At 51.2% G+C, this 10428-nt stretch overlaps 1 pseudogene; it reads right to left on the reverse strand.

The window, feature by feature from the left end:
- Window positions 1–10: 10 nt before the first annotated feature.
- LOC142363059 (uncharacterized) lies at window positions 11–907 on the reverse strand (annotated as a pseudogene).
- Window positions 908–10428: the final 9521 nt, after the last annotated feature.

Genomic DNA, 10428 nt, shown 5'->3' on the forward strand with positions numbered 1-10428 from the left:
AAGTGATTTCTCACCCTGACCACCTCTGCACAAGCCGTTCTAGGTTCTTCTCAGGAGTCCATCCATTAGGTCCTGGGGAATGACCTTCTGAAGCTCTAACTGATGGAGCCCCTGCCGATTCAGGGGCTTTTCTTTCCTGGCCAGATCCTGGCTTCTCCTCGAGGAAAATGTCGATCCACTCCCTTGTTCTGCGTCTCTCACGGCTCTGGTTTCAACCCTTGGATATGGCCGGTGAACAGGTCCGTATTTCCTCCCATAGCTAATCAGCTCTTGGGCTATCTGACCCCATGTCCACACTTCCCTCCCTGGCTGCCGACGGTCGGGGTCACTCCCCCCCTCCAGGGCAGCCATGGCTCTCTCCTCGCTGGGGGTGTTTTGAATTCTTCCCTGCAGCTGGATCCCTATGGGTTTCAGGGAAGCGGGAAGCCCCCATATCAGGGGAGTCATTCTTTCGGGGTCTGCCGGCAGCAGCATTGGGGAGCTCAGATTAGGCTTGAACTCCCGGTCATACATCATCTGAAGGCAAGCCGCTTTCTGCACACTTTCCCGTAACTGATCTGTCGTGCTCGTTATGGCAGGGGATCCCCCCTCTCCAGTGGGTCCAACCCCCCCACCCAGTACGCGGCCCTCTGAGTCAGCGACCATGGGGCTTGGCAATCGCTGGTGGTTAAAAACGCGCCTGGGCCCCAGTACCCTTCCACTTCCCTTTCTGACAACAAGATCCCATCCCCCCCCGACAGGGACACCCTCCAGACATATTCAGTCTCTGATTCTCTCACAGTGCTCGCAAAATCTTTTCGTAGCTTGGGAATTAAGTTTCTATGAAAGGGATTTCTTTAGTCATAACCTGGGGGCGATTGTCACTGTTGTATTCATATCCCTATTCCATTTTAACCAACGGATACATCGGAGGGGGTTCCTACAGTCTCTTTTGCTCCCTTCAAGTCCCCCTGGGGATAGATTGATTGTATCCCTTTCTCTACCAGCACTACTTCTGTTTCTGGCAAGGAGTCTGCCTCCCTCAGAAGCTGATTCCTTAACTCTTCCTTCAATATTACATTTTGACGCCTTTCTTCCTCTAGCAGCTGTTTGTCATCCCACAACTGCTTGCACAGCATGGGGCACAAAGACCACCTTTCATCTGAACCCCTTCAGACATGTGCTTTTGGATTGGATATCATGCCTTCTACTGCAAATACTGATTCCATTGACATTGCCTAGAGGGGCTACCACAGATGCAGATTGCTCCCCTGCAGATGTTTATATTTAGGCAGATTAATGCTTTGGTGGTTGCTTTTGTTGTAGATACTGATACTCTTAGGGAAATCACGCAAACACTTGAAGGATTATTGGAGCATTACTACCATAGGGGCCCTCCAGTGAACAGGTTCCTCTTTGCTGTTGTCTCACTGTCATTGTGCAGGGTATGGTGTGAAAGGTGCTGAGCAGAGGGTGGTAATGACTGCTTTTGGCTGGGCTCCTGCTCATACCACCCAGGATGCTGTTGGCTGCCTTTGCTGCTGGCTCACGTTTTGCCTAATAAAAGTCAAGGATCACCAGACCCATTTCCACAGAGATGCTGCCCAGCCATGCAGCTCCTGGCCTCTGTCATTGCAGCCTGTAATTCCTCTGCTCAGTCCTTGGGTCTCTGTAGAAGATGTCTGCAGGAGTTGCTTTCTGCTTTCTCCAGTTATGATGAAATTTCAAAATGTATCAGACTGGCCCTGCTATGACATTGGCCTGGTCTCTCAACATCCTTGGATTCTTCCCATCTGGCCCAATGCACTATTAAGGGTTGACCTTATCTAAGTAAATCCCTGACTTGATCTCCGTCTGCTGCTGGGTTTCGCCTAGGGTTCTTTCTCTTAGGCACACAGAACTGTGAGACCTTGCTGGTGAAGACTGAGGCAAAGAGCACACAGACTACCTCAGACATACCTACCTCTGCTCTTCCTGAATTCTGCAGTGGCCACAGAGAGTCTTTGTTTCTTCTTTAACTGTGCTAAAAGAGTAACAGCTCATTGTTGTGGCCTTGAACTCCCTTGCAAGTGTGACATCTGGGGGAGCTCTGGCCTTTCTAAAACCAGTAGCAATTCTCAATTCCTTCTTTGTTTCCATCCTTGCATCCACCTCTTCTACGCTTCTTTTTCTCCATGGAGCTTCTCCTTGAGTTTCCTGTTTCCCCAAGCTCTTCTCCTCGTACTTGTGCTTGTTTTCCTGACTATTGACATGCAGTCTCCTGCTTGAAAGACACCATCCTTGACGACCGGCTGTACTGAGCTCTGCTGCCCTTGCAGTCGCAAGACTGGGCCAGACTTTGCTACTTTGAGGCATAGCATCTGCATTCTTCTGCTCTCTTTCTCCTTGGGAGATCAGACTCCACTATTTCATGGTTATGACAGCCAATGTTGACAATGTTTTTTACATCTATGAACCAGCTTTACCTTCTTTGTGAGCAACAGATGAATATGAGCATCACCGTTGCTGATCAGTCTGACAGGTGAGCTACAAATATTGGTGTCCCAAGCTGTGTCTTGACCAAGAACCTCCAGAAACTTCCAGGACTACTTGCATGTTGTTGTTGGGTGCTTCGGCAGGGGGGCTGAACTAGATGACCCACAGAGGTCTCTTCCAACCCTTAACATTCTGTGATTCTGTGTGTTTCTGTGGTCCCCTTCCAGGGAGTGCCAAGTTAATGAAAGTCAGCAAAGGGACTTTAACTGGTCCTTTGTCTCCCACCACAATGTCACCCTTATCAGTCTCTCTTCTGACCCTTACCCAGAAAGACTCACTCAGCTTATTCATCCTATAGAGGATCTTAACACATCTGAGCAGCTCCATCACACTGAGGATACCTCTCTCCTGAGCTTTCCAGCCTATCTCTACTTCCCAACTTGTATCCACCCATCACAGCACCCCACTCATGTCAGCTGTCCCAACATGCTTCAGCTGTTCTTCCCTCCAAGTGCAAAAAAGAGATGGCCTGCAGGGCTGCAGCTCCTCCTCTCCGTGTAACCCAGGCTGAGGCCATTGGTGCATGTCTGGGCTGCAGCCCCTCAGTTGTGGCCCATCTGGGCTGAGGAGCAGACTTGCAAAGAGAAACCTGCTACCAAATGCCCAAGGCCTTGTGTGTGGAAAGGCTTTGCTTCAGAGCACAGACATGCTGGAGGGGATGGCAGGTGGCAATGTAAAGGAGAAATGATGTGCCCACCAAGAGAGCAACCTTTGCTTTCCGCAAGGCCAAGCGAGGGGTTTGCTTTCTGCTGTTTCTCTGCAGCCCTGAGGGCCTGTGGGGGAGGTGAAGCTGATCTCAGAAGGCAGAGATGATGTTGAAAATGTCCTTGGGTGTGGGATTACTCCAGGCACACCATGAAAATCATAGAATCATGGGTTGGAAAAGACCTCTAAGATCAAGTCCAACCATCAACCTAACACCACCATGCCTACTAAACCATGCCCTGAAGATCAATATCTACAGGTTTTCTGTATACCTCCAGGGATATGGTGACTCAACCACCTCCCTGGGCAGCCTGTTCCAGTGCCTGACCACTCTTTCAGTGAAGAAACTTTTCCTAATATCTAATCTAAACCTCCCCTGATGCAACTTCAGGCCATTGCCTCTCGTCCTGTTGCTACGTACTTGGGAGAAGAGACCGACTCCCACCTCACTACACTCTCCTTTCAGGTAGCTGCAGAGAGCAATAAGGTCCCCCCTCAGCCTCCTCTTCTCCAGACTAAACAGCCCCAGTTCCCTCAGCTGCTCCTCGTAAGACTTATTCTCTAGACACCTCACCAGCCTCATTGCCCTTCTCTGGACACGTTCCAACAACTCAAGGTCTTTTTTGTAGTGATGGGCCCAAAACTGAACACAGTACTTGAGGTGCGGCCTCACCAGTGCCGAGTACAGGGGCACGATCACCTCCCTAGTGCTGCTGGCCATAGCATTCCTGATCCAAGCCAGGATGCCGTTGGCTGCCTTGGCCACCTGGACACACTGCTGGCTCATATTCATGCAGCTTTCAACCAGCACTCCCAGGACCCTTTCTGATGGGCAGCTTTGCAGACTCTCCTCCCCAAGACTGTAGCATTGCATGGGGTTGTTGTGACCCAAGTGAAGGACCCGGCATTTGGACTTGTTGAAACTCATACAGCTGGTCTCCACCCATTGACCCAGTCTGTCCACATCCCTTTGCAGAGCCTTCCTACCTTCAGGCAGATCAACATTCCCACCCAGTTCAGTGTCATCTGCAAATTTACTGAGAGAGCACTCCCCCTCATGCAGACCATTGATAAAGATGTTAAACAAGACCGGACCCAAAACTGAGGCCTGGGGGACGCCACTTGTGACTGGCCGACAGCTGGATGTAGCACCATTCACCACCACTCTCTGTGCTCCGCCATTCAACCAGTTCTTTATCCAGCAAAGAGTACACCCATCCAAACCATGGGCAGCTAGTTTCTCCAGGAGGATGCTGTGTGGAACAGTGTCAAAGATCTTACTAAAGTCCAGGTAGATGACAGACACCGCCTTTCCCTCGTCCACTAGGAGGTTCACCCAGTCATAGAAGGAGATCAGGTTCGTCAAGCAGAACCTGCCTTTCACGAACCCATGTTGGCTGGGCCTGATGCCCTGGTTGTCACTCACATGCCCAGAGAGTACACTCGGGATGAATCACTCCATTATCTTGCCCAGCATGGAGGTCAGGCTGAAAGGGCTGTAGTTCCCGGGATCCTCCTTCTGGCCCTTCTTGTAGATGGGAGTTACACCGGTAATCCTCCAGTCATCTGGGACCTCACCTGTTCACCAGGACATCATCATCACCCAGATCCATGATTGTACCATCGAGCGGATGGTTAAACGATGGGTGAGAGAAGATCCAGCAGAGTTTGAGAGGGAATGTTCTCAAGTGGAGACCCTGCTGTGATGTGCTTGGTATTCACGCTCAAATCTGCATCCACTGGGTAGAGAAGGGACAGGCCCTAAATCACTGCAGCAGTGGTGTTCAGTCACTGGCCATCAGGCACCAAATCTGTGTGAGATGCCCTGGGTGGTGCCTGTCACACAAACAGTCTGAGTGGGATGGGGTTCCTGTATAGGACCTGTGCTGTCCATGTCAGGTGCATGCAGCTGTCCTGGAGAGCTCTGGCATTTCACATAACACTACAGGCCTGTGTTTGCAAATGAAATGAAGATTCATCTGTCCTGAATGAGGTTAGGCAATGGAGGGATGCACATGAGACAAATCCCATCATACTTTTAAGGCCATGTAGAAAATACAGCTCATGGAGAACAGAGACACTTATCTCTCCCTATGCCATAGGACTACATGTCATCATCTGATTACATCCTGAGGAAGACTTGAACATAAGGAATAGTTACAGGTTCAGTTGTCTTAAATGTGGACACCTTCTGTCTTTTATGTTGGCCAAAGGCATTTCCCACCAGCCTGCAGGAAGGTGTCCTCAGATGCTGCCCTGTCTCTATGAACTGCTCCACTAGAGCTTGCAGTTACCAGAATGCATCTTGATCACCTCTGAAACCAAACCTGTCACCAGGTGTCTGTGTCTGAACATCTTCCTTCTGCCCTCCACCTCCAAGAATTACCAAGAAAAGGAGCTGCCAAGTAGGAGCCGAACAGGTGCACATGTGAACTGAGACAAAAGCAATCCCACCTCCTGTGGGTTTTCTGGTGAGCAGGAGACAGATCTGAGACCTCTTCTAGAACTTCAAACCAAGGATGAGATAGCTTGAATGACTATGCTGAATCCCTTCCTTCAGCAGGGGTAAAGGAGATCCCTCCCTGTCACTTTCTGGTTGTCCTGTGTAATGATGAGACAAGGAAAGAAGATTTTTGTTTCTGACTCTTTCTCTGAGAGTAGAAATGCCACTGTTGAAACTAAGTGTCTGTCCCCGGCTGAGGGAGACAACATCAGTGATTGCTTAGGTCTGTTTCACAGCAAGTTGTCCTGGAGACCAAAGGACACCTCAAGGGAATGTAGAGAGGGTTAAGAAAGTGGTGCCTTGGGCTAGTCCTCTGCTGCTGAGCTGGGCTGGGCTCCTGGGGTGGAGGGAGCTCACGGCAGCAGGCAGAGCTGCGGAGAGACAGCTCTGTCCAGGAGCAGCTCCTGTGCAAAGCACAACAGGGCTGAGGGCACTGCCTGCAGGCAGTGAGGAGAGAGGAGTGAGGCAGAGAGAGGTTAAAGACAGCATGGGGTGAGAGGATGCCGAGAGCTCAGAGGGGGAGAGAAATCTTTTCAGCCTTTCACACAGTAAGTCTCTGCATGAAGGACAATGTGTCTGCACTTTGTGGAAAGATCTCCTCAAGCTGGCACAACTCCCTGCCTATGGGATCCACCATGAGGAATATCACAGTTTCTCTGTTGTAGAAGGTGAGGATGTGCTGCAAAGCAGGGACTGCCTGCTGCACCCTCAGAGGGACAGGCCATGACAGCTGCCTTCTCCCAGGGAAGACTGCAGGGTTGGGAAGGTGGATGTGCAGCCCGGGCTGCCCCAAGCTGTTCTTCCAAGCAGGGTCTATGCACCCCAGGGGTTGTGTGCTGGGGCAGGGACTCTGCTGCCTGCTAGGGCCAGCACTCAGCCTGCCCAGGTAGCTCCTTGCAGAGTTGTGAGGAGAAACTATGGGTGGAAGGAGAAACCCCCAGGAAGGCAGGGCAGGGTCCTTCTGTGGTTGAGAAATCACCGCATGGGTCAGGGCTGCTCACAGATCCAGATCAGCCCAGGATATTTACCAGGGGATATGTGAAGTCAAAGGAGGGATGACTATGACAATCTCAAGCCACATGCCTGGTTCCCTCTGAGGAGCACAGGGGCAGAGAGCAATGACCTGGCAATGTTGGTGTCTGGAAAGTGCACAGCTAGGTGAAGGTAGCAGTGTCTTGAGTGCCCAGTTGCCTCTGCCTCTTTCATCTAGAGCCTCACTGTGTTTCTCCTTCTTGCTCTACTTGTCTGTGTTACTGAAGCTGTTCCCTTGCTCTCTCAGTCAGGCTCTCTGGGGATGGGAGTTTCAGCTGCAGAGTCAAGCTCTGATCTTGTGGGTCCTCCCGTGCAGGCGAATGAGGTGTGTCAGCTGTGTCTAAGCTGTGGGGCTGTGGGCAGTGAAGTCTGTGAGCCCAGAGAACAAGTAATTTTTCCCATAATCTGAATCCACCATTAGGACACATGGCTATGTTCTTCATGTGTCGTTTCAAGATCTGAGCTGTCCTCAAGAATGCAAATCTTTCTCGTAACACAACCGCGTTATCTGAAAGCCCCAAAGGAGAGGTGCAGAGATGCTATGCCTGACCGAGGAAATGTTCTTGGGTTGGTGAACTGAGCTGCAGGTGTCCTTGATTAGAAGTGATGTGCTGAGATGTCAGGAAAGGGTGACATGTTAGATGGTCTGCTGTGGATCCCTCTGCTCTCAGCTGTCTGGTGGCTTTTCAAGATAACGTGGGAGTGCGATCACTCTCCATCTCAGAACAGTGCAAGCCCAGGGCAGCTGGGCAGCCCTGTTCTCCCTGAGTGCAGCTGAAATGCTGAGGGTTTCTGACATCTGAGAACATTCCCAAGGTGAGATGAGGGGAGCTGTTAAAAAATCACAAACCTTTCAAACTTCCTTCTACTATCTCAGTTCCTTAGGGCAGGGAGTGCAGGTGCTGGCCAGCCCTTTTGAGTAAGGAGCAGTTTCATCTGACAAACACCCATACAGGTCCCTTCCTCCACCACGCCCGTGAACCCCCATCTGTAGAGCAAGGCTGACTCCTTAACAGCCCGTGGGAAGAGGTCCTTCTCCTCACAGCACAGTCAGGGAGCAGCAACCAGAGATTCAGTCACAGAGCTGAAGTAAATTCTCACAGAAAGAGAAAAAAAGGTGTGTGTGTAGCAGGGGGAGGGTCTAATAGTAATGACTCACAGAAGAATCACCTGAACTGTCACTGCCTTTTACTCCTTGGACTGTGTTTCTATTTCCAGAGGGACAAAATGTCCAATGGCAGCACTGTCACTGATCTCACGCTCCTGGCATTCGCAGACACGTCGGAGATGCAGTTCTTGCACTTCTGGCTCTTCCTGGCCATCTACCTGGCTGCCCTCCTCAGCAATGGCCTCATCATCACTGTCATAGCCTGCGACCAACACCTCCACACCCCCATGTACTACTTCCTCCTCAAACTCTCTGTTCTTGACCTGGCCTCCATCTCTACCACTGTGCCCAAATCCATGGCCAATTCCATCTGGGACTCCAGGGCCATTTCCTACTTGGGATGTGCTGCCCAGCTTTTTCTGTTTTCCTTCTTGCTCACAGCAGAGTGTTGTCTTCTGACCGTCATGGCCTATGACCGCTACGTTGCCATCTGCAGACCCCTGCACTACGGGACCCTCCTGGGCAGCAGAGCTTGTGTCCACATGGCAGCAGCTGCCTGGGGCAGTGCTTTGCTCAATTCTCTCCTGCACACTGTCAATACATTTTCCATACCGCTCTGCAAGGGCAATGTTGTGGACCAGTTCTTCTGTGAAATCCCACAGATCCTCAAGCTCTCCTGCTCACACTCCTACCTCAGGGAAGTTGGGCTTCTTGGGGTTAGTGTTTCTTTAGCTTTTGGGTGTTTTGTTTTCATTGTGCTGTCCTGTGTGCAGATCTTCAGGGCCGTGCTGAGGATCCCCTCTGAGCAGGGACGGCACAAAGCCTTTTCCACGTGCCTCCCTCACCTGGCCGTGGTCTCTCTGTTTAACAGCACTGCAGTGTTTGCCTACCTGAAGCCTCCTTCCATCTCCTCGCCATCCCTGAACCTGGTAGTGTCATTTCTCTACTCAGTGGTTCCTCCGGCAGTGAACCCCCTCATCTACAGCATGAGGAACCAGGAGCTCAAAGATGCCCTGAAGAAGCTCATTCAATCAGGATTCTTTCAGAAGCAATAAGCTCCCCATGTCTCTTCACAAGTGATTTCCAATGTATCTAGGAGACCTCCTGTTCTTTGGGCATTTTATCTGTGACAATTCTATTTCTCCAGGAATGTCTGCATTCTCCCCACTTCTCCTGAGGCATGAATGAAGTCTGATGACCCAAGGGTCTTTACACATTGGTGTGGCATGTAGGTACAGGTGGCCTCCCTGTTGAAACCTCTCTAATAAAAGGGGATTTTGTCAATGCCAGTGTCTGGAGGTTGGGCTCTTTTCTGAAAGCTGAGATCAGGGAGATGCTACATAATTTTCTTCCCAAGGCCGTGCTACTGTGCAAGGGTTCTCCATGGGATGAGGGGAGGTGGGCATGGGGCGATGTTTGTGAAAATGGCCTGTCCTGTGTCTCCAACGGTGGGTACCCAGTTCCAATGGAAATGGTGAATGACAAGTAGGGAACTCCCTGGACAGTCTCCTCGTGGCTTTCAGGTGCCACAACACACCTGCCCTGCAGAGTAGCATTGCCACTTCATGGTCTGGTGGGGAGCATGGGGAGGGAGAAAGAGAGACCAGACAAGGCCAGCATGGCTGCGGCAGCAGGAGCAGCCTGAGGAGCCCCTTGGCCAGGAGTCTTGTGCTGGGGAGAGGGGCTGGCTCAGAGGGACATGCAATAGTTTTCAATAAGCATCTCTTAGAGACAAGAGGAGGGGACCGTGGGAGACACTGGTCTCTGTCTCCTCATGCTGTGGCTGGCCCTCAGCCCTGGGGCTGATGGGGAAGGCTGAGACCTCTCTCTGCTCCCCAGGAGCTCCTGTGCCCTTCATAGGGTCTGGGGCTGTGGGATGAGTGTTCAGAGTTCTAAAGCAGCCAATGGAGGGCAATTCTGTGGGGACTATTCTCCTACACTGGGATGGTGAGAATGCAGGGGAGGTGGAGAAAGCTGGGGAAGGGCTGGCTTGGGCTGGGCAGGAAAGTGTCTGGGAGAGGAAAACACCCATGTAGAGCTCAGCTGTTCCAGTGTGCAGAGTGAGGACACCTAGGAGGGTGTGCGTGGTGCAGAGCCTGATGACACAGTGAAGGAAGAAAAGCATGAAATGTGCAGAAGAGAGAGGCCTGATCTGTACCGTGTTCCCTGGGCACCCCATGGAAGCTGTCCCAGCACATTATTCCCTGACCATCCCCCACACTCCAGCACTTCCCATCTGTGGATAAAAGGGAGAAAATAACATGGAATAGCTCATGGATCAAGATAGAGACAGAGAAGTCAGTCACCATTTACTGTCACTGGCAAAGAAGAGTTAACCTGGGGAAAGGCAATTTCATTTATTGCCAGTTAAAATAGACTTGGATGGTGAGAAATTATGTGTCATGTTTTAACCCCAACAACACTACAAACAATGTCCCATCCCCAGTCTTTTTTCGCCAGCTCAATTTACTCCACCGTTCCCAATGCTTCAACCCACGGTGACTGTGAGAGGTGCAGGCAGGATGGTGAATGGGGGGTTACTGACAGTGCAGAGCATCTCTGCCAC

This window comes from Opisthocomus hoazin, chromosome 13 (genome assembly GCF_030867145.1).
Source record: "Opisthocomus hoazin isolate bOpiHoa1 chromosome 13, bOpiHoa1.hap1, whole genome shotgun sequence".
Taxonomy (NCBI): domain Eukaryota; kingdom Metazoa; phylum Chordata; class Aves; order Opisthocomiformes; family Opisthocomidae; genus Opisthocomus; species Opisthocomus hoazin.